The sequence below is a fragment of the Solanum stenotomum genome, chromosome 7 (genome assembly GCF_019186545.1).
Source record: "Solanum stenotomum isolate F172 chromosome 7, ASM1918654v1, whole genome shotgun sequence".
NCBI lineage: Eukaryota > Viridiplantae > Streptophyta > Magnoliopsida > Solanales > Solanaceae > Solanum > Solanum stenotomum.
Window position 1 is genome coordinate 21,610,186 of NC_064288.1, and position 22,720 is coordinate 21,632,905.

The following is a 22,720-nucleotide window of genomic DNA, read 5'->3' on the forward strand; positions in this document are numbered from 1 at the left end:
AATTCAGTGCTCTAATTTTTCAGAGTGGCACGATTTTCCCAGCAACTTTCAATCTAGCCATGTCTGCAAAGCTTCGAGGCAAAGTTAGAAAATATTCGAACAAAAGTATTGAAAATCAGTTGCGGTCAAACTCGCCGAACTGGTCGGCGAGTTGCCAAATTGCTTCGGCGACCCAGGCTTCTTGCCGAAAGTTACAGAGCCAAACAACAGGTATAGCATGAATTTAAAGGCGAAATAGAGACATTAGGTGAACCCCCGAGTGGTTCGGCGAGCTCGGCCCAGCTCGCCAAACGACCCAACGTACCTATTTTCAACCCAACTTCTCGAACTCAATCCCATGACCTCTGAAAACAAAATCAAACAATGAGCTCCTCAAATTCAAACAGGTCCCATATCATACGAACACAACCCCATAAGATTTACCATAATCCAATGCACCAAATTACGGGGTTTCAATATTTAGAGCAATATGGATAATGCTTTCAAATTAAAAATAGGCATTCAAACATTTTTAATCCTATCAGAGAGGCTCAGCACACGACAATACAATCAAATCACTTGCATAAGAGTTCAAAACATCAAAAATAACTTGGGGATCGGAAAACCAACCTTAGATGTTGATTAAGTGAAAATTCTAATTGCTAGGCAGCAATGTATTCCAAGTTCCAAGAACAATGAGAACTAACACACTTAGAGAATGCAAAAATATAGGGAATAATGTGCAGGTGTGAGATTGGGAGGATGAGAATGCATAAAAGTTAAAGAGTTTGAGAATTTAAACCTTTGGCTTCAAAAATCATCCAGTTCTTGCCCATTCGGTGACATTAGTCGTGATCGCCAAACCATTCGGTGTCATGCCGAGCAATCACTTACCTTGCTGAGTTTTATAGAACCCCCAATAAATTCGGGAGTCCAAACGGCAGTAAGAATCGAAATCACCGACCAGGTCGGCGACTCACCAATAATTTCTTGTGCACGCCGAGTTTTACAAACTCTACCTTAAAGTTTTCTTAAGTCCAACAGCGGTCCGAGTGGAGGTCGTCGACCTTATTTGTGATGCGCTAACTAGAACGTTTTGCTCACTAGTCTCCTTCTTTCCTAACACTTTCCACACTTCATCCTGAACAACCAACACACAATTATTTTACAAACAAACAAAAAGCAATAAAAAGGGTTTTGGGTTGCCTCCCAAACAGCGCATTAGTTAACGTCGTGGCACAATGCGAGTCCACCTTCAAACCTCATTCTTCGGATTAGCCATAGTATCACTAGGAAAACCCCCTTGCTATCTCGAATTGAGATGAGATGATATACGACCCATTTGGGTCTCCAACTTCTTTATTAACACTAAATAAGAGGTAACGGTCTGGCTAAGGGTAGACACATCCTCTTTCATTTCTTTTAAAATCTTGTCTGACCCTTCAACTTTGTTGAGGATACGAGAGACCATATCCTCAAACCTACCACATTCCAAATCCTTAGGCTTTTGGTGCTCGTGGGGAGGCACATACCTATCCTTCTCCACATCCTTCCAATTTGGATTACGGTCCCTCCATTCACGATCCCGATCCTTCCAACCTTCATCCCTAGTCCAACCTTGGTTACCACCCTACCTCGGGTAGTTTGAACGATAACCACCGCTTTGGTTGGCTAGAAAGTTTACCTCTTCATTATACAAATCTTCAAACTTTGTCTTCTCAGGATTAGCACACCCGACACCCACGACATTGACACTTCGAGCACCAGCTCCCATGACATTTTTAGACAAAATGTCAAGTTGTGTCATGATCTTGGCCATGTTCTGGTCCCTTTCTTGGTCCTTCTCCATTTGTTCCTTATTTAACTTGAACGTGAGAGGGGAGACTTGGTCCTCACGGGTATACCATGCCCTGTTGATGGTAGTCATACCATCCAAGAGTTGAGCTGCTATCGCATAAGGTTGCTGAATCAAACCTCTCGGAGAAAGTTGGTTAGCAACACCCTTATTTACCGAGTCCAAACTCTGGTAAAAATACTGTAGCAATACGTTATTAGGCAAGTCATAGGTTGGGCACTGAAGCACCAGCTTCTTGAATCGCAGCCAAGTTTCATGAATTGGCTCGCCTTCTAGACGCTTGAAGCTTTGAATGCTATCCCGAAGAGTCATCATCTTCGAGGGAGGGGAAAATTGCACTTGAAATGCGGTGACTAACTCCTCCCAAGAAGTGATTGATTTGTGTGGCAATTCAGCCAACCAATTACATGCCTCCCCCATCAGAGAGAACGGGAATAACATCAACTGGACTAACTCCTGAGAGATGTTCTTGAAGGAGAATGGTCTGCATACATCCACGAAGTTTCAAAAATGCTCATGAGGATTCTCAGGGGTCAATCCGGTGAAAAGTCCCTTCAGTTGCAAGAGTTGCAACATAGTGCTCGTGATGTGGAACACTGCATTCCCTTCGTTTGGAGGTAAGCGAATGACACCAATACCTCCCATGAGATGGGGCTCGTTGACATCGTTGAGGTTTCCGATGTCATCTTGATGGACTACTTGGCTGCCATTGCTGCCATTTACGCTCATAATTCCTGTTTTCAACACACACAAGCAAAAACAAAAATAAATATTAAGTAAGTATCACTATAATTAACAATAACAAAAATACTACTTAACTAAAGATTCTTAACTAACACTAGTAACCGGCAGCGGCGCCATTTTGATGTTTGACGTAATCAAAGACACAACTTCCAATTCAAGTGTCAACGATCACGTGTAGTAATATAACCCAACCGAATGGGTTGGGGTCGAGTCCCAAGGGAGCGGTTAGTAATCGAGAATTAAATAGAAAAGTAAAATTATGTTCTAGTCAATTATAGCTATAGACATTAACGAGTAAAAATATGATAAATTAAAAAGAGTGACACGAATGTCAATTATCAATGGGGGGTTTGTATTGAACTAATAAACAAAAATAGAAAGAATATAAAAATGAGAATTAGGGAGATGGGATTCTTGGGATGTGATAGGAGTATGGGATAAAATATACAATCGGGTAAATGTTATTGGTAGTAAATTGCTGAACATTTGTAACTAAGCTAGAATTTAATGGGGGTAAATTTTCTCTCAAACAACTTACCCCGAATCAACTCGGTTTCTCTTGAACACTGAGTTGCAGCAATTAAGCACAATCTTCGACTTAGCCCATTCACTCTCTCGACCTGAATGCATGGGAGAAGGTCTAGGATTCACTCTCTCAAGCTAAATGCATGAGATAAGGTCTAGGATTCACTCTCTCGAGCTAAACCCACGGAGACCCAATAACCACATGCTATCGATTTAGTAGTTTTGGTTTTAAAACCTCTCTCTCGAGGAAGCCAAAAACACTAAGATGAAATCATATTGGCAACTACAATCCCATTAAGTTAAAACACAACTACTAAATGAAATCACATTTAAACAACAAATAAACTAACAATAAGCAATACCCAATAGTAAATTTAACTCATATTCACATAATCACACCCCAAGAATTGGGGTTTTAGCTAGACATGAAAAAGAGAAAGAAATCGATACCAAAAAGTGTTTCCATCAAATGGGTACAATTGAAAATGTCTTTAAACACGTCTAAGATGAAGATTCTTTGATGCCCACTTCCAATTTCTTAGAGATGAAAACCTTCAAGCTCAAGAACAATGTCTCTCAAAAACTCTAAGAACTAAAACTGAATTATTCTAAATATCAGTAATAATTTACTACAACTTGCTACTAAGCTACATCTTTAAATGGGCATTTATAGTTTTCAAAAATTTATGTTGTGAAGGACCACTCGGCGTAGTTAGTCAGGAGTGTCGATGCACTAGGCGATCCACCCTTTGGTCTGGTTCATCGCCTTTTAGCTTTTGCCTTCGGCATCTTCGCATTTTGAATCATTGGGTGATATGGTATTGCTTCGCAGAACTATTCGGTGACTCACCGACTGCTCCCTTTCATCGCCAACTTGATCTTTTCCTTCAGGGCTCAGCATACTGGAACTTTGGGCGACGTTAAGGCCATTAAGTGACTTGCCTAATGTATTAGACGATCCTCAAGCCTTCATTTCTTCATTCTTTCAGTCGCCTTGTTCCTTTTTTACTTGATAGCGTCCATGCTTTGTCTCTCAACTCAAATACATGAAACTTAAGGATTTACATCAATTATTGAGACAAAATATGCATTTGAGGACACTAAATCGATCAAAATAAATCCTTAAATGAGTCCAAACTGTGGACTTATCAGGCTAAAGTGCTTAAGTTCATTAATCTTCGACAAGGGCATATGAGTGTAAATGAATATACTTTAAAATTCACTCAATTGTCTAAGTATGCTTCTTCTATTATTGCCGACTCTAGGGCAAGGATGAGCAAGTTCGTATCGTGTGTGTGAGGACAAAGGTTATCACAGAGTGTTGTACGACTATGCTTGTGCATGACATGGATATTTCTCGTCTAATGGTCCATGCCCAACAAATTGAAGAGGAAAAGCTCAAAGAAAGGTCTAGGGAAACAAAGAGGGCAAGAACGGATGATAGTAACTACTCACACTCTAGGTCTGGTGGACGTGGTCGTTCAAGGTTTCGACAAAGGTTTTCTGGGCAAAGTTCTTCTAAGGCTCCTCCAAGGTCCAACAATGAAAGGGTGTCTAACCCTAAACCTCAAGGAGGTGGTAATAGGCCTTCTATGCCTAATTGTACTAAGTATGGAAGAAAACATGAGAGCAAATGTCTAGCGGGCTCCAATGCTTGCTTTGGTTTTGGTAAGACGGATTACAAGATAAGATATTGTCATTCCGTTGCCAAGAATGAGGGAGATAATCGTCGTAGAGTTCAACCCTATCCTTCATCTGGTCCAAGTGGTTCGGGTGCTAGTGCTCTAAAGCAAAATAGGTTTTATGCTCTTCAGACTAGAGGTGATAAAGAGGAGTCTCCCAATGGGGTTACCAGTACGTTGAAAGTTTTCCAACTAGATGTATATGATTTACTTGATCTCGGTGCTACTTTGTCTTTTGTGACGCCATATGTGGCTATGAGATTTGATGTGCTTCCCAAAGTGTTGCTAGAACCTTTTAATGTCTCTACTCATGTTGGTGATTTTGTGTTGGCTGAGAGGGTTTATAGAAAATGTCCCGTCTCTGTATACCGTAGAGTTACTCTTGTTGATTTGGTAGAGCTTGATATGCTAGATTTTGATGTCATCCTTGGGATAAATTGGTTGCACTCTTGTTATGCTTCTATTGATTGTAGAACTCGGGTAGTCAAGTTTCAGTTCCCGAATGAGTCTGTCCTAAAGTGGAAGGGGGGGAATTCTATGCCAACACGTCTGTTCATTTCTCATCTTAAAGATATAAGGATTATTTCTAAGGGTTGTTTGTACCATTTGGTTAGGGTGAGGGATATGGATTCCGAAACCTCGAGTCTTGAGTTCGTCTCCATTGTTAATAAGTATTCGAAAGTGTTTCCCGATGATTTACTCAGTATTCCTCCCGAAAGGGAAATAGACTTTGGTATTGACCTTTTTCTAGATATGCAACCTATTTCTATTTCTACTTATAGAATGGCTTCGATAGAACTTAAGGAGTTGAAAGAACAATTGAAGGACTTATTGGATATAGGTTCATTTGACCGAGTATCTCTCCATGAGGTGCTTCGGTATTGTTTGTTAAGAAGAAGGATGGTTCAGTCCGAATGTGTATTGATTATCGATAGTTGAATAAGGTGAACATTAAGAACAAGTATCCTCTTCCAAGGATAGATGATTTGTTTGATCAACTCCAAAGTGCAAGTTATTTCTCTAAAATTGACCTTAGGTCGGGTTATCACCAGTTGAGGGTAAAGAATGATGATATTTCGAAAACGGCTTTAAGAACCCGATATGGTCATTATGAGTTTTTGGTGATGTTGTTTGGCTTGACCAATGCTCCGGCAGTATTCATGAACTTGATGAATAGAGTGATTAGACAATATCTTGACATGTTTGTGATTGTGTTCATTGACGATATTTTGATCTACTTAAGGAGTGAGAATGAGCATACTGATCATTTGAGGCTTGTGTTGCAAATCCTTAAGGAACAACAACACTTTGAAAAGTTTAGCAAGTGTGAGTTTTGGCAAAGGTCCATAGCTTTCCTTGTTCATATTGTGTCGAGTAGGGGTATTGAGGTATATCCTAAGAAGACAAATACGGTCAAGAGTTGTCCTAGACCTCTAATACCTTCGGACATTAGAAGTTTCTTGGGTTTGGTCGGGTATTACCGACGATTTGTTGAGAGGTTTTCTTTATTGCCTCTCCATTGACGGCTTTGACTCAAATGAAGGCTAAGTTTGTATGGTCCGAATTATGTGAGAAAAATTTCCAAGTGTTGAACGATAGACTTACCTTCGCTCCGATTTTAACCTTACCAGAAGGGACAGATGGGTTTGTGGTATATTGTGATGCCTCGAGAATTGGGTTGGGATGTGTGCTTATACAAAACGAAAAGGTTATTGCCTATGCTTCAAGGTAACTTAAGGTTCATGAGAAGAATTATCCGACCCACGATCCTGAATTAGCGATAATGGTTTTTGCCTTAAAGATATAGAGGCACTATTTGTACGGTGTCCATGTAGATGTGTTCATCGACCACAAAAGCTTACAATATGTGTTTAATCAAAAAGATCTGAATCTTCGCCAAAGAAGGTGGCTTGAGTTATTGAAAGACTATGATATGAGTGTTCTCTATCACCCCGATAAGGCAAATGTGGTAGTGGATGCTCTTAGTAGGTTGTTTATTGATAGTGTTGCTCAGATTGATGATGATAAGAAAGAATTGGTACGAGAGGTACATAGATTGGCCTGTTTGGGTGTTCAATAGTGGATTCCACTAAGGGTGGTGTTATGGTTCATAATGGTTCCAAATCATCTTTTGTGAGTGATGTGAAATCTAAGCAATGTCTTGATCCGACGTTGGTAGAATTGAAAGAAATGGTGCTCAAGAAGTCCGTTGAGGCTTTCTCCCAAGGGGGAGATGGAGTACTTAGATACCAAGGTCAATTATGTGTTCCAAATGTTGATGACTTATGTATTCCATTCATTCGGGAGCCACCAATATGTACCGTGACTTGCAGGAGGTCTATTGGTGGAATGGGATGAAATGGGATATTGCGGGATTTGTGGCTAAGTGTTCGAATTGCCAACAAGTGAAAGTTGAGCATTAGAAACCGAGAGGTTTATCCCAAGACATTAACATTCCTACTTGGAAGTGGGTAGACTTGAATATGGACTTTATAGTAGGGTTGTCACGTACTCGACGCCAATATGATCCGATTTGGGTCATAGTAGATCGAATGACGAAATCGTCCCATTTTATTCCCGTCAAGGGTTCTTATACGGTGGAAGACTATGCTAAGTTATATTTGAGGGATATGGTAAGGTTTCATGGTGTGCCCTTGTCCATTATCTCCGATATAGGTACTCAGTTTACTTCTCAGTTTTGGAAGTCATTCCAAAAGGGTCTTGGCACAAAAGTGAAGCTTAGCACGTCTTTCACCCAAAAATCGATGGGCAAGCAGAGCGAACGATCTAAACTTTAGAGGATATGTTGGGAGCATGTGTCATCGATTTCAAGGGAAGTTGGCATGATCACTTGCCATTGATAGAGTTCACTTATAATAATAGCTACCATTCTAGTATTGGTATGTTTGAAGCTCTTTATGGTAGGAGGTGTAAATCTCCTATAGGGTGGTTTGAAGTGTGTGAAGTTTCCTTGATTGGACCTGAGTTAGTTCATGAGGTTATGGAGAAGGTCTGGCTTATTAGAGAGAGGTTGAGAACAGCCCAAAGCTGACAAAAGTCCTACGCCGATGTTAGAAAAGAGATCTTGAGTTTGAGGTTAGTGATTGGGTCTACTTGAAAATCTCGCCCATGAAGGGTGTGCTGAGTTCTCCTATAAGGTGGTTTGAAGTGGGTTAAGTTGCCTTGATCAGGCCCGAGTTAGTTCATGAAGTTATGGAGAAGGTCTGGCTTATTAGAGAGAGGTTGAGAATAGCCCAAAGCCGACAAAAGTCCTATGCCGATGTTAGAAAAATAAATCTTGAGTTTAAAGTTAGTAATTGGGTCTACTTGTAAATCTCGCTCATGAAGGGTGTGATGAGATTTGGGAAGAAAGGGAAACTTAGTAGGCGTTTGGCCATGCGATACCATATCACGATATGGTGTCGTGAGATGGAATCAGCGTTTGGACTTGCGATTTTACGTTGATTCCATCTCATGATTCCATATCATGAGAGGTGATACCATATTCTCCAAAAATCATGATATGGAATCACCATGTAATTCCATATCATGATTTGAGATATTTTAATACAATAATTGATCCATGAGTTTATATTTTGTTAAAACAGCCCCACATTTATATCTACTAACTATTTGTTTCATATGTAAATAAATTTATAATCACATCATTACTTTTTAAAATTTATTATTCTCACCACTATAAAATTTATTTTTACTTTAAATTTGGTGAATATAAATGATAAAGTAGAAATTCATTTGGTGAATATAAATAAGAACGAAGGGAGTAATACTTTTTTGATTTTTCATAATTAAAAAAAACGTCTTAATCTTATGACTAAGCATAATATTGATAAAAGACAATTTTCATTGGCGGTGCCGCACTTTCTTAATCTTAGTATTCGCAAAATGTTCGTTCACATGACTGAAGAATATCAAGTCCAATTGATTGAGGACTTGGGAAAATTTGATCAATTAGTTATTAATATTTAGTCAAGTGGACTAGTTAAAATATTTTTGATTAAATTTTATTAGAAGTGTTTTTGACTCAAACTTGGGGTAACTTTTTAAAATTTCGTTATTCAATAATATTTAACTATTGATTTTTCTTGTAAATAGTTAGAAGTCAGTGATGTTTGTTAATTTTTATCTTAGTGTATTTAACTTCTAAGTTAATATTTACTCACTAATGTATGTTTTTTTTTCTACTTTATAGGTTATTTGTAAGAGTAGTTGAGAGATATGAGCATATCAAGTACAATTTATGTTCAATTTTTTAGATGAAACAATTACTTAAGTGAAGAACAAATAACTTTGTAATAATTTATTATGCGATTTTATAATTTTGTTTATTTGATAAGATTGACTAAACAATTGGGGCTATTTTAATAGTTTTACAACTTATGGGATTTTTATGTTTATGAGAAACTATACAACACAAAAATTCCATATCGCATGTCCAAACAAACCTTCAATTTCATCTCATGATTCCATATCATGATTCCATATCATGACACCATATCGCATGGCCAAACGGGCCCTTAGTCCCCAATACATAGGCCTGTATCAAATTTTTAGACGTGTTGGTAAGGTTGCTTATGCACTCGATTTACCGAATGATTTGGCAACGGTGCATCCGATGTTCCATTTCTCTATGCTTAAGAAGTGTGTCGGAGACCTGACATCCATAGTTCCCCTAGAAGGCTTGGGGGTTGACGAAAGTCTCTCTTATGAAGAGGTACAAGTTGAGATCCTAGACCGGCAAGTTGAAAATTGAGAAACAAGGAAGTTGCATCCGTGAAGGTTTTATGGAGGAATCACTTAATTGAGGGTGCTACTTGGGAGGCCGAGGCCGATATGAAGTCCCGATATCCCCATCTTTTTCCACCTACTCTAGCTTGAGGTAATGAGTTTCCTCATAATTTACTCCTTGTTTGAAGTCATGTGTGTTTAGATGTTCCCATGATTTCCTTATGTTATGCATGTTCATAAAAACTTGTGTTTTGAAAGAAAATGAGTTTATATAATTGATTTTCCTCATGTTGTAGTGCATTGAGTATGAGTTGCCTATAGACTCCATGAGATGAATCGATGAACATGTTGGCTATGCTTTTTGAGAACGAATTGCATATGAGCTCCATGATATTGTGTTGAGCATGCTTTTAGGTTGGAGAAGGTAGTTCCTCCTTGAACTTGAGAAATGTTAAAATTTCATGCATAATGGGTTGTTAGATGTAACTCCTACTTCCTTGTATTGCATTGAATATGTTTAGCTTGGAGATGAAGTTCCTCCTTGGTTGTGTGCATTTAGATGAGTTGCATGCATGATGGGCTGCTAATGTTGAGTCTTTACTTCTGTAAGGTGTCTAAAAACGCCATTTGAGGATGAATGTTCCAAAGGGGGAGATAATGTAACACCTTGGAATTCTAATAGGCTAAATTAGGGCTAAGTGAGAGGACTAGGGCCAAGGAAGAGGGCTTGAACAACCCAAACTTCACCATGTACTGCCCACCTTCCCACGACCACCATGATGGCTCGTGGTGATAACTACGAGTCGTGGTGAGGTTCGTGAAGGCTGGGGCAGTATCTATGTCAAGGCTGCCCAAAATAGCCCCTCCACACGAGAGCCTTGACGGTTCGTGGTGGCAACCACGACCTGTGGTGCCACTCGTGGTGTTGAGGCAGTAGCCTCCTCAAGGCTGCCCAAAATAGGCTCCTCTTCACGAGCCATTTCATGGCTCGTGGTGATGACCACGACTTGTGGATTTGCCTTAGGATTTTTGGGGTTAGGGGGGTAAATTACCTAGCTACTGGTCCAAGGACCACGAAGGGCACCACGACCAGTGGTGAGGACCACGGCCCGTGGGACCTCACGTGGTCATGAGGTCGACCACTGTAACTTAGAGGTTAAGTGGTCTTTTCTGGTTTTAATTAGACTAAAGCTATGTCGTTTTGCCTAAGCCTAGGACCCATCATTTTAACTCTAAACTCACCCATTCAAGTCATTATTCCCAAAACCCAAAAGAAATCCCAAAGTCTTCCTCTGAAATATTTCTCTCTCTAGATCTTGAAGAAGAAGATAGCTCAGGGTCAAGGTCAAGTCTCCAATCCTCAAGCATTTGTGGGATCCCCCATATTTGCAATTTTTTGAAACAATTAATATGCAATTTTATTTTTTTTACAAAAAGTACAGAACTTATAAATTATTATAATCAATTTAATATATAAAAATAAAAGAAATTGTAAACACTAAAAAAACAACGATTTTACGAAAAAAAATAATCTTAACTCTTTCTTAGGTCTCTGTTTTTAACTTTATTTTTAAAAATAATGGTTATCCAAATCAATATTTAAAAGTGTAAGTTTTTGAAATGCTTAACTAATTAACTTACCGTGTTAATTCTTAAAGATAAATAACTAATGGTATTCCTTGTAATTGCCTAACATCTTAGCACAATTTGAATAGGAAAAATTGTTCTTAACTTCATCACCTACATTTTCTTAAAAACATTAATTTTAAAATTTCTTATTCTCTTATATTCATTCAATCACTTAAACATTATAACGTTTTTTTTCTTTTTGTGCTGCTTTTTTTTTTTTTACGATTGTATTTTTGATATTTCATTGATTTATGACAATTAATCATTATTGTTTAAAGTGATGAATACTACATATATAATGGTGGTTGTATGCAAATAATTTTAGATCCAGTCAAGAGCAGTATGTTGGTGGGTATTAAATCAAGAAAATCATTATCGTAAATCTTCTCAAGTCAAAATGTGGTGCCTGCCTTGCGAGTTTAGTAACAAAGGAACAACAATATAAATAAAGAAGAGATGAATTACAAAAATTAATTGATGAAATAAGGCGACAGAAAAATTGAACAAGAAATAAGTAGGGATTAATCTACCATTTGGAGAGTTTTGTGTTTTAATTTTAGCATATTTGAATATTTTTTTCATTAGTAATATTTTTAATCACAATAATATATGTTACTTGATTATTATTGTTGCCTTTTTGTTGTACATTTCAACTTCTTTGTCTCATTTATCTTATTGTTTTTTAAAATCGTAGTAGGAAGCCCTGTGTGATTGCTATGCTGGTGAATTACATGAAAATCATTAGTATTTGAACTCCTATTTCTTTTACAAGTTTGCAATCGATCCGTATATATATTAATATGAGTGAATGGTTAATTTCTTTTTAAAAAAAATAAAAAAAAATAGTTGTCGTGACCTGCATTTTCATTTTATGATATAATATTTGATTAAATGAAAATCATCTTATTTTGTATGATTTAACTAGAGAAGAGTGTGCTAAAGACAATGCAATATACTTTACAAATTATATTTATATTTTAGCTAAAAGTAGAGTCTAGGGAAAATTGTATAAAATAACAAACTATTAATACAAATTAAATGTTATAACCACAGTTTCATTTAATTCTAATCCGTAGCAAACACTTTATCATTCGCCACTCTCTCTTGCCTCTCTCAGTTTATATAAACACAAATATATAAATTGTATTTGTGTTTGTATGAAATGAGAGGAAACTATATATAAAATATAAATACAAATACAAATATATATCTCTTCGTCTTATACGTATATTAATATTAATTATTTATAACACAAGGAATAAGAACAATATAAAAACTCCTTTTCCTTTAAAATCCTCACATTTTTAAACACCTACAAGGCGACGGTTACTCGATCACAAAAGCACTCGATCGAGATAAACAAAAACTCAACCGTCTTCTTCAAGAGAAACTGCCAAAAAAAAGTAAAAGAAGCAAGTTAAGAAAGAAATTTCCAGAAGTACTCAACGGAAAATGTCTGTAAAGTTTCTTGAGAGGATGAATCCACCAACTCTTTCAGTAGAAGATATACTACCATTGTCTGCAAGTCATGTTAACAAAGGTGCCCATTTTTTTCTTTTCTTTTCTTTTCTGATTCTCTTACACCATGGAAGAGAACCTGAAAACTGCATATTCAATAGTCAATAGCAAGACAATCACAAATTTCTTTTTCTTTCTGTTTTTTCTTTTCAAGATAGTGTGATTCCTCTATGCCCCATCAAAGAAAATGTGAAAGTTCGGTAGAAAACAGCAAGAAGAATAGTTTCATAAGTTGATCTGCATAAAAAGTTTCCAGCTCTTCCTCCCCTGCCTCTCAACCCGTATGTTGTTTTCTAGAGAAATCCTAGCCATGTTGTTATGGCCAAAAGAGAAGATGGATTCTCAAGGCCACTCATTCTTTCTGCTACTTCTTATAGAACATTCGACAAGACTTAAAAGATTAGTCATCCTTTTCGATTTGATATTTAGTTTTGGAGATAGCTTTATGTTCCCTCAAGTTTTCCTAAATGTGAATTTATTAATGTGGATTACTTCTCATTGAAATAGTTTTATTGTGAGCGTAAAATATTCCAATTGTTTGTTGTGGTTGGTCTCACAGATGAAGATATTTGTCATTTGGTAGATCCTAACATTGGGTTTGTGATCCCTAAGCCTTTGGTAGATGCTAACATTGGGTTTGTGATTCCTAAGCCTTTGGTAGATGCTAACATTGGGTTTGTGATTCCCAAGCCTTTGGTAAGATAATGTCAAGTGTATAAAGTTGTTAATTTTTAAATTTAAAAAGACTCAATTTCACGTGTAAAAGTTAACTTTATTGGTTATTATCTTGATTTTCTGGATTAGGGGCTGATCAAACGCAAATTTATTTTGCCAAGCACTATCCCAACAGATGAGCACAGTATGTTTGTCTTTAATCAAAACAAGTGTTACCATGAAATTTTTTCTAATAATCTGTTTTTGTTCGTAGGTTGTGAAATGTTTCTTCCCATTCCTGAGTACAGATATCCATCTCTGACTCCTTTGCTTTTGCTGTATCATATCGACTACGGCGATTGTGAAATATTTGATCCTACTATTAACGAAAAAAAGCCAAAGAAAGTGAAGGGTTTGAACTTGAAAGGATTAGAGATTATAGGTTCTTTCTTTAAGTGGATGGCTATTATTGTTGGGTCGTGCTGAATGCAGATTTTGCTGCTATGATCTATCACTGAAGCAATGGCACAAATTATTGGAGTCGAAATGCTTAAACAGTGAGGAACATTTTATTGGAGTTACTGATGGGCTGTCTACCATTATGTTGCTAGAATCACAACATAATGGAGATTTATTGACCCTACCTTTTGAGATTCTAGATAAAGAAAGGGTAATTCAATACCCAAGGAGTCAATATCGCCTAAAAGGAAAAGTAAACAATGCTATGCTAGGTGGGAACGGGGATATACTTTGCTTCACTATGAAGCAAGAGTGCTTATTCCAGGCAGCACGAGTTGATCGTGTGGGAGGTCGCATAACACTAAGGCAAAGCGACTTGAACAGATACTTTCCCATCCCAGAGGCGGACTTTACAAGCCTAGTTCCTTCTCTATGGGGCAGTCTTCTGGTAGTATGCTTTAAGGGCATGAACTGCTATGTCTATGAAGCACTTCACAAAGGAAAATGTGTTAAAAAGATTTCAAGCATCTCCTGTTATCAGTTGAATCACATTACATTATACGTAGCACCTGATGGTGCAGGAACAATGTTGTTTCCGAAACATGATGAAGCAGGAGGTTATATATACCTCGCAACTAGCCGAAACTCAGATTGCCTACTACTGACGTTTCCTGACGATGCGACTTCAGAAGTTAGCTTTGTAGTGAGGAAGACATGTGAGAAGCAACCAGCAGATAAATGTTCTTGTCAATGCTCTTGGTTGATGCAAGACTCAGAACCATCACTAGAGTAATCCTCAGAGAGCGGGCTTTTAATCCTTTGCTAATGCAACTGTTAGGCCTTAATGTCTAAGTTCTGACATTGATTTTTCCTGCACCTGACTTGCCCTCTTTTCTTTTTTTCTCTCTTGATTTACATTTCATGCCATCTTGGCAATAGCCAAATGTATCGCATTTAGATCCTTGGTCAAACATTACTTTGTTATTTTGTTAATGCAGGATCAGGGTTTGTTAGTCAGAAAGGGCCCAAACTGGTAGTTACTTTTTTATATGATCAACTCTTTTAGACTTTTCAAAATAAATGTGCAAAAATAGTCTGTAGTTTTACAAACTTGATTCTGAACTATAAAGATTGAAGTATGTTAAAACTCAAAAATGAAACAAGGTATGTATTTTAGAAATTAGGAAGTCTCTACAATTTTGAAAATAGTACTAACACCAAGGTTCAACAGTATAAAAGAAGAATATATCAAGTTTTCTCAAAATCGGAGAAGAGTGACATGAGTTTTCAATAAAAGTAACTAAAAGTAAAGCTTCCAGAATCAGCTATTAGCCTTGCCTTTATCATAATTTTCATTACTTACCTCACATGCATCGAGTGACGGCTCCGTGCTGGAGTTATAGTGTTTTCTCTTCAAATCAGTTGAGGACCAAATTATCCAAAGAAAAGTCTAAGCAATGGAATTACAAGCACCACCTGCAGAATGTCAAGAATGAAAATTTATTTGAACTGTTTTTCCAAAAAATGATCAAGCATTTAAACATGTGAAATCAAATGAAAACTTAGAGCACAATGCCTAATGTGCACTGCTAAAAGCATTTATAACAAACAGTTGAAATATTGACTAAATTACCAAGGCATGATAACCTCAGGTTACACACAGACTCATACACAGAATATACCAAATGTGAAGTCCCTAAATCATGCTTTCTATTGCACGTAATAAAGTATTTAGAATACTATTGCAAAAGTCACACATCACTCGACCTCAAAAAGTTACAAAGTGTACTCTTATAATATACATTCACAACAGAGAAGAACAAAACGGAACAATATGACCAATGTCACACATTACTCAACCTTTAAAAGTTGTGAATAAAACAACCCGTCCAGTCGTTTTGAGTACTAGAACCCATTTTCTATAAAACACTTCCTGTCTATGTTGCTTGGACACTTCAGAAATGTCAAGGGATGTGTGCCGGATCCTCCAAAAATACACTACTTAAATACACTACTTTTGGAGAATCCGACATGGGTGCGGTAGTGAAAGTGAAGAGTCCGCGCAACTTAGCTTCTTTTAGGTTCAAAATGTTTATTATGACTTGAGGAGATGGGTGACATGGATCCCAAGGCATCCCAATATTCGCATAGGAGAAAAAAGCCAAAAACTAGAGGCTTTGAGGAAAAACAATAAGAGTTGACCAAAGACAACATTCGAGTTAAATGGACTCAAAATCGGGATTTGAAAGTTCCTATAGATTCGGATGAGATGATTGGAGCTTGTATACTAGTTGTTACCTTAAGCTGCCATTTTTTCAACAGAGTGACAACTCACCTACCAAGGTTGTTTTAAACGTACCAAACAGGAGAGAGAATGGCAAGCAAATTACCGGTAATCGTCTCACCAACATTATTATTCTATTGCAAATCTCGGATTCCATGGCAGAGTTTTAGTTAAATTCAGTTTTCCTTTCTTGTAATTCGAAGTTCCATTTCAGTTATATATAAACCAGATAATGTCCCAAAATATCGTTTGTATCTTATTTTAGTTTCTGCTTAATTGAGTTAAAGTAATCAGATCCTGACATTTGGCATCGAAGCCATCGATTCTCCGACCTGGATCCAGCTATGGTGGAGGGTACTAGGGCTCAAGTAGTGGAAGCTAAGTTTACTCGGCATGAGGAGGTGTTGGAGGAAGTGAGGAACTCTCCCATAACTATCGTGAACTCAATGAGACTCAGACAGGCATCAGGGGTACGCTTGAGTTGATTCTGGATTGTTTAACTACCTTGGAGAGGGGGCAACATCGAGGTCCAGATCCAGGCCAAGGTTTAGGTGATGGAATCTTACCCATGCCTGCTCATGATGTTCGTTTTAACAGACCTCAAGGTACTCCAGTTCCTTCTTCCAAGTGGGAATTACCCAGCTTCGAAGACAAGGAACCCAAGGTAGGGCTTCACAAATGTGAGGTACTTTAATCTCTAGAGAGTTGTTGAGAACCAAAGAGTTGAAAGTGCTTCTTTATACTTGAAAGGCTTGGCAGAGACTTGGTATAATTCCCTTGTGCTCAGTCAAGGTGTTGTTACTTGGGGGGTTTTCAAGGAGTTGTGCATCAGATTCGGGGAATTTTTTTTTTTTTTTTGATAACCGAGAAATCCGTCTGTGACCCGCCCTTTGGACCAATCGCAGCCTTCTAAACTCGGTGGATAATGGGCCCGCCCCTCTACCCTTCTCCACTTAAATACCGGGCTTCGCTTTGCATGGTGTGGGGCTTGAACCTGTGACCTAAGCCACAAATCCTCCACCTTTTGCCACTTGAGCTAGGCCTTGGGGGCAGATTCGGGGAATTTTGATGGAAGATACAGTGGAAGAGTTCAATAAACTCTTACAAACTGGTACTTTGGATGAGTTTTTGGGTAAGTTTGAGGATCTCAAAGCGCAAATGATCATGAGGAACCCAGCCTTGAATGAATCCCACTTCTTGTCTAGTTTTATGGGGGGCCTCAAGGAAGAACGCAAGTTTGCAGTCAAGATGTTTAAGCTTACTACCCCTAGTGTTGCCATTGAGTAAGCTAGATTGCAAGAAAAGGCTATTCAAGATATTCAAAAGAGGAATACCTCTGTGGTGAGGGTACCAACAACTACTGGTAGACCTGCATTTTAGCAAACCAACCAATACCACCTCCACTAGTTGGCCTAATATTCTTAGGCTTACACCTGAGGTCTATGAGTACGGAAAGCTAACATGTTATGCTTTCGATGTGGAGAGAAGTTTGCTGCTGGCAGTCACTGCAAAAATAGGCAACTCAATTGCATTGTAGGTGGAGAAGAGAATATGCCACAGGAGGTGGGAGAATTACCTGCACAAGTGATGTAATTGTTGAACTTGAGATTCCATCAGAGATCCAAGAGGCAGTATGTTTGAGTTCCTTGTTGGGCAATGGCCAGAGGGTGAACTCCATTTTGGTTGTCGGCTTTGTTAAAATTAAGAAGTTATCTGTTCTAGTGGACCCTGGCAGCACTCACAGTTTGATTGATGAGCACATTACCTCGAGAAACTTGGGTGCTTATGAATTATCTTCCTGTTCATTTTTGGCACATTACATCGACAAACTTGGGTCCTTCAATACTTCGGGGGTAGGATCATCTTTCTTTGAGAATCCCCATAATATTGTAATGAATAAAACAAACTTCAATATAGGATAATATGTAATAGGTGGAGAACACCAATGGTAAATTTATTCAGACAAACATGAGTTTAATTTTTTGTATAGCATCTTCTCATAGAAAGAACTATTGGAGTTGCACCTGAATTGCCATCTTCGGTGGGCAATTGGTAGCTTTTATAAGAATTCGATAAATTGAAGCACAAAGTTACCAAAGGTTGTACCGTACCGTATTGCCATCTCGAGTGGTCAATCGATAGCCATTGTAATTTCGGGACTTGTTGTTCAATCTCCACTCCTTAGCTTGAAGTGATTCAGAGTTTTATTCTCAACTTTAACGACACTCCCCAGTGCTAATGCATTTCGGGATGTGCTTATCTATCTTGTTTAAAGGTTGAGTCTTTCCTCTTTTGCTTCAGTGTGCGGATGCTCTTTGCCATTTTCTTGTTGCATAGTCTCCATTCTTCTGCCCCCACCCCCTAAGTGTCTGAGATTGAGATACGAAGACTGACACTGGAGTTTTCTCTACCGAAACTAGTGATGGGTACATGCTGGATCCCTAATATGCTTGTTGCTACCTCGTAAAAAAATTCACGAGAAAAACCAATTGGGATAAAAACTGGATGAAGGAAACAAGAGTGTAGCGCGCATTCTTAAGAACCTGGATGTGTTCCATCATTATCCTTTCAATTGTAATATATTTTCAAGTGACTCATGTTCTAGTTCCTTTGTAGGTGGATTCCATCTAAATTTGCTAGTTAATATGTACCCTTCTTGGCTATGCCCACTACCTTGAATGGTCCTTCCCAATTCGGGTCCACTTTTCTGGTATTCAGATCCCGAGAATTGAGAGTAATCTTCCGAAGGACTAAGGCTCCAACTCTGACATGTCGAAGTTTAGTCTCCAGTTGAAATACCTTTTCCATCCTCTATTTTTGAGCTATCATCAGCACCAAAGCTAATTCTCGATGCTCATCAAAAGAATCCAAATGCACTGAATCATACAGAGTTCTGAGTGATTGTATACCATTGTACCTCATTACTCATGGTGGGGGCTAACATAATCATACAGAGCTCTGAGTGATTACCTGAAATCTTGCCAAAATTTAGGATCTGCCTTCCAGCACTTGTCAATACATGCTTCTTGCGCTTGTACATGAATTCCATTGTTAAGTTTCTGAAATTCATTCTGTTGTCTCCTAGAGTTAAAAGCCACTGAACTCCTAGGACTAAACCCCATGGGTAACACTAGAAACTCAGCTGAGAACTCTGCTACATGTAACAGCCAAGAAATGCTTCACATCTTGCTCACCTTCATAGTGCCATTAGTCGTTGCTACTGCATGGGCAATGGTCTGAGTAATAGGGCACCCTAACTACTCTGCTAATGTAGGATCCATGAAATCGTGGGAGCTAACCAGTATTTACCAAGATATGTAATGATGTCTTAGAATGATAACCAGTTACTTTCAGAGTTTAGTAAATGTAACCTAAAGATCCATGATTAACTAGATTTGTTTGTTTGATTATTTTATTTTAAGATGATGTTTTCAACTGATTTCATTGTAAAGATTTGAAAGAAGAAAGAGAAAAATATACTAAGAAATAAAGTCTCTACTCTAGTATAAAATAACAGAAGAATACTGTTTTGGTCTATTTTCTCTTACTCATGCGCTACAAAGAAATTGAAGTTACTAGCCACTCAATGGGTTTTAAATAGGAAATGTTATAATTCAGGTTAATACAACACCCCAAATGTGAATAGCAAGAGAGATTAATTAAACACGCATGTTCACAACACAAGGGACAGTAGTAATCTCAGAACTGAATACGAGCATTTGGTAGAGAAGATAAGCATTTCAAACATGCGTTTAAAAATGAAAGTATAATTCAAAGAAGTCGCACCTCTAAAGATGAATTTGTAAGATAAAGTGAATAGAATTTCTATGCACGAAACAACAAAGCAAAAGCTCATAAATCAGCCTCCCAATTACAGCTTTGACGACAAAGGGTTACCTTTAAGCATGATGACCTCAGAATTCCTAAATCAAGATTTTGACGTCTCAAACCAACACAGACTGTATTCCGTTCTCACTCGAACATGTTGCAAAACAACCCACTATCAGAGCTCAAGTTAACGGGACGCCAAAAGAGGTTTTCCACTATCAGAGCTCAAGTTAACGGGACGCCCAAAAGAGGTTTTCTGACAAGGGGCAGATATACGGAGAGGGGCATTAGGGAGAGAAATGAAGCGGGAAAAGGGACTGCGGAACCCTCTTTAGTGGTCGAAAAGCTGGATAACTTTTTGGCAAGGAATAATAGGGTAGAGAAGAGTTGAAATTTTTTAGATAAAGGAAGCGATTTCCTTTTAATTTCTCTTTCTTCCTTTTGTACTTAAACAAGAAAGAAGATTGCCCTCCGACAGGAGTATAGTATACACAGCAGCGGAGGTACTGCTATATTTACTACTACAAGCAACTTGCTCATGGTCGACATGCTTTCCTCATCACAGGGGCAATTTGGTCTTTCCATGCTTTCTTTTGTATCAAGTGGTGCCCTGCTTTTTCCTACTAGTCTGCTTATAGCTATGGACTCCATAAACACTTGTCATACTTCTTATCATTTTGCTCGCGTGTGCTTAGGTGCCCGTATGTATCTCTTTCATCATGTGGGTTTATTGTCCGCGTGTACTCTTAACTGATTGCTTTGTATTTGGGTTGATGGTTTGATTTGTTCTTCTCTTTCTGTGTTTTATCTGGTCTTTTTGTCGGATTCAATTGTGATGGTTTCAAGTTGTAGGTGAAGTGTTTGATACAAGTGCTGACTAAGCTTCTGCTTGGTTGATCAACTAAACTAAATATGCGTTTCTCCGTAGTCGTTGATTTATCTTTCGTTCTTTGATTTGACTTCTCTTCGTCTGTTTGATGTTGAATCTTGCTGGAATTTGGTTATTCCCCTTTGTGTGATTTGGCGTGTTGTCACCATAGTGAGGTTTACTATGTGAAAAATCACAATTTTGAAGCTGCCTTGTTATGTAGTTGTTGTTATTGTTGTTGTTTGGGTTTAGTGTAGAAGTTGTTTTTTGTTTGGAATGAGAAGAGCAAAACTTGCACTTTCATGGGAAATACAAATCTTGGGTTGTTGCAGTGGACAGTAAAGTTGCTTTTCTGGGAGAAGATAAATATTGTGCAATGATATCTTCTGGAACAAATTTGGTGATGACTGTGATTGGATTTGCAGTTATTACCATCTTCATAGTATTTGTGTGATTTGGGATTATGATTTGAAATCAACCAAGTTCTCCAAAAAAACTTGATTTGGGATTTCATGGGTTTATATTTTGTAGGAAAAACCCTGTCATTTTAAATTTTGTGAAAAAAGCCTCATGTTTGGTCATAGTATTTGGGCGGAGACTTTTTACCCAAACATCAATTTGTCTTGACTATGCTTACAGTCTTATTCTCTTTACAACTTAGATAAATTTACTTGAACTTGATCAGTTATTGTACTAAAATATCACCTTCTAGTCACTATTCTGCTTGGCTTCTTCTTTATTAATAATGATTTTTCCTGATGAATCACTAACCCTGATTTATTGTTCAATAATAGTAGTGTATGTTCACCTTGCACTGTTGGAGTGTGATTTACTGATCACGAGCCTCTTGCTGTTGTCAATTTCCAGATAAAGAAGTATGGAGATGTGTTTTTTACCTCTGCAGAGGATGCTCAGTAAGTTGATATATGCTTCAACTTCTACATATTATACAAGGTATGTCTCTGTCTAAGATTTGGAGTTCTCTTCCTCTGCTTGATTCTTGCTCTGATTTGGTTATTGATGGTTTTCCCTTCCTCCAATTTGTTGTGTTGTCTGCATAGTGAGGTTTACTAGATCAAAATTCAAATTTGGGTGGTTGACTTTTTATATTCTGGTGTACTCCATCCTGATTGATACATCACCTCTAAAATTCGTGTGGAGCAAAAATCAGAATAAACTTGTAATAAGTTAATTTGACAGGGATCAATCAATCTAAGCATGGACTTTAGCGTTTGATACAGGTTCGAAATGAGGTCCTAAACTTCTCATCTTGAGTCAATCGATCTGTTCTACTACCTACTGAAATATGAATTTTACGTGTTAATTTGTTATTGTTTTCATAGTATGCGTACTTTGTTAAATTTCAGATTATAATCTTCTTGATGTTGAGCTGTTCCTTATCATTTGCTTAGTTGGAAATGTAGATGCTTGCTTACAAAACTCAAGCCTAATTTACTTAGTTTGTCGTCATGAAATTCTTTTATGGCATACTTCTTTCTTCTAAATTTTTGACAACTGAGGAATCTGAGGTCAAATTCTGTTTGCTATAAAAAGTAACTTATAAGTAAAAGCTACAAGCCATAAGTAGGAGATACCCTACTTTTGGCCTTTGGCTTATTTTTAATCGTTCATGGCCTAAAGGTGAGTGCTTAAAGAACCTTTAAACTTTTCCAAACACATCTAAAACTAAAGGCTCGAACTTGGTTATCTTTCTCCCCGGCCACTACTTCAACTTGGTTATATTTCTCTTTAGCTGGTACAAGAATCCACTTCTGTTTAGGCAATTTCTTCCCTCTCATTCTTTTCCTTCTGGTAACCACTGGTTCATTCTTCTCCTCTTTCATCCTTACTATTCTGTTGTTGGTACCAGCATTCCTTTGCATTATGACCCAGTTTTATACATTCATTGCAGAATTTAGGCCTCCATTCATATTCAATTGACTGAG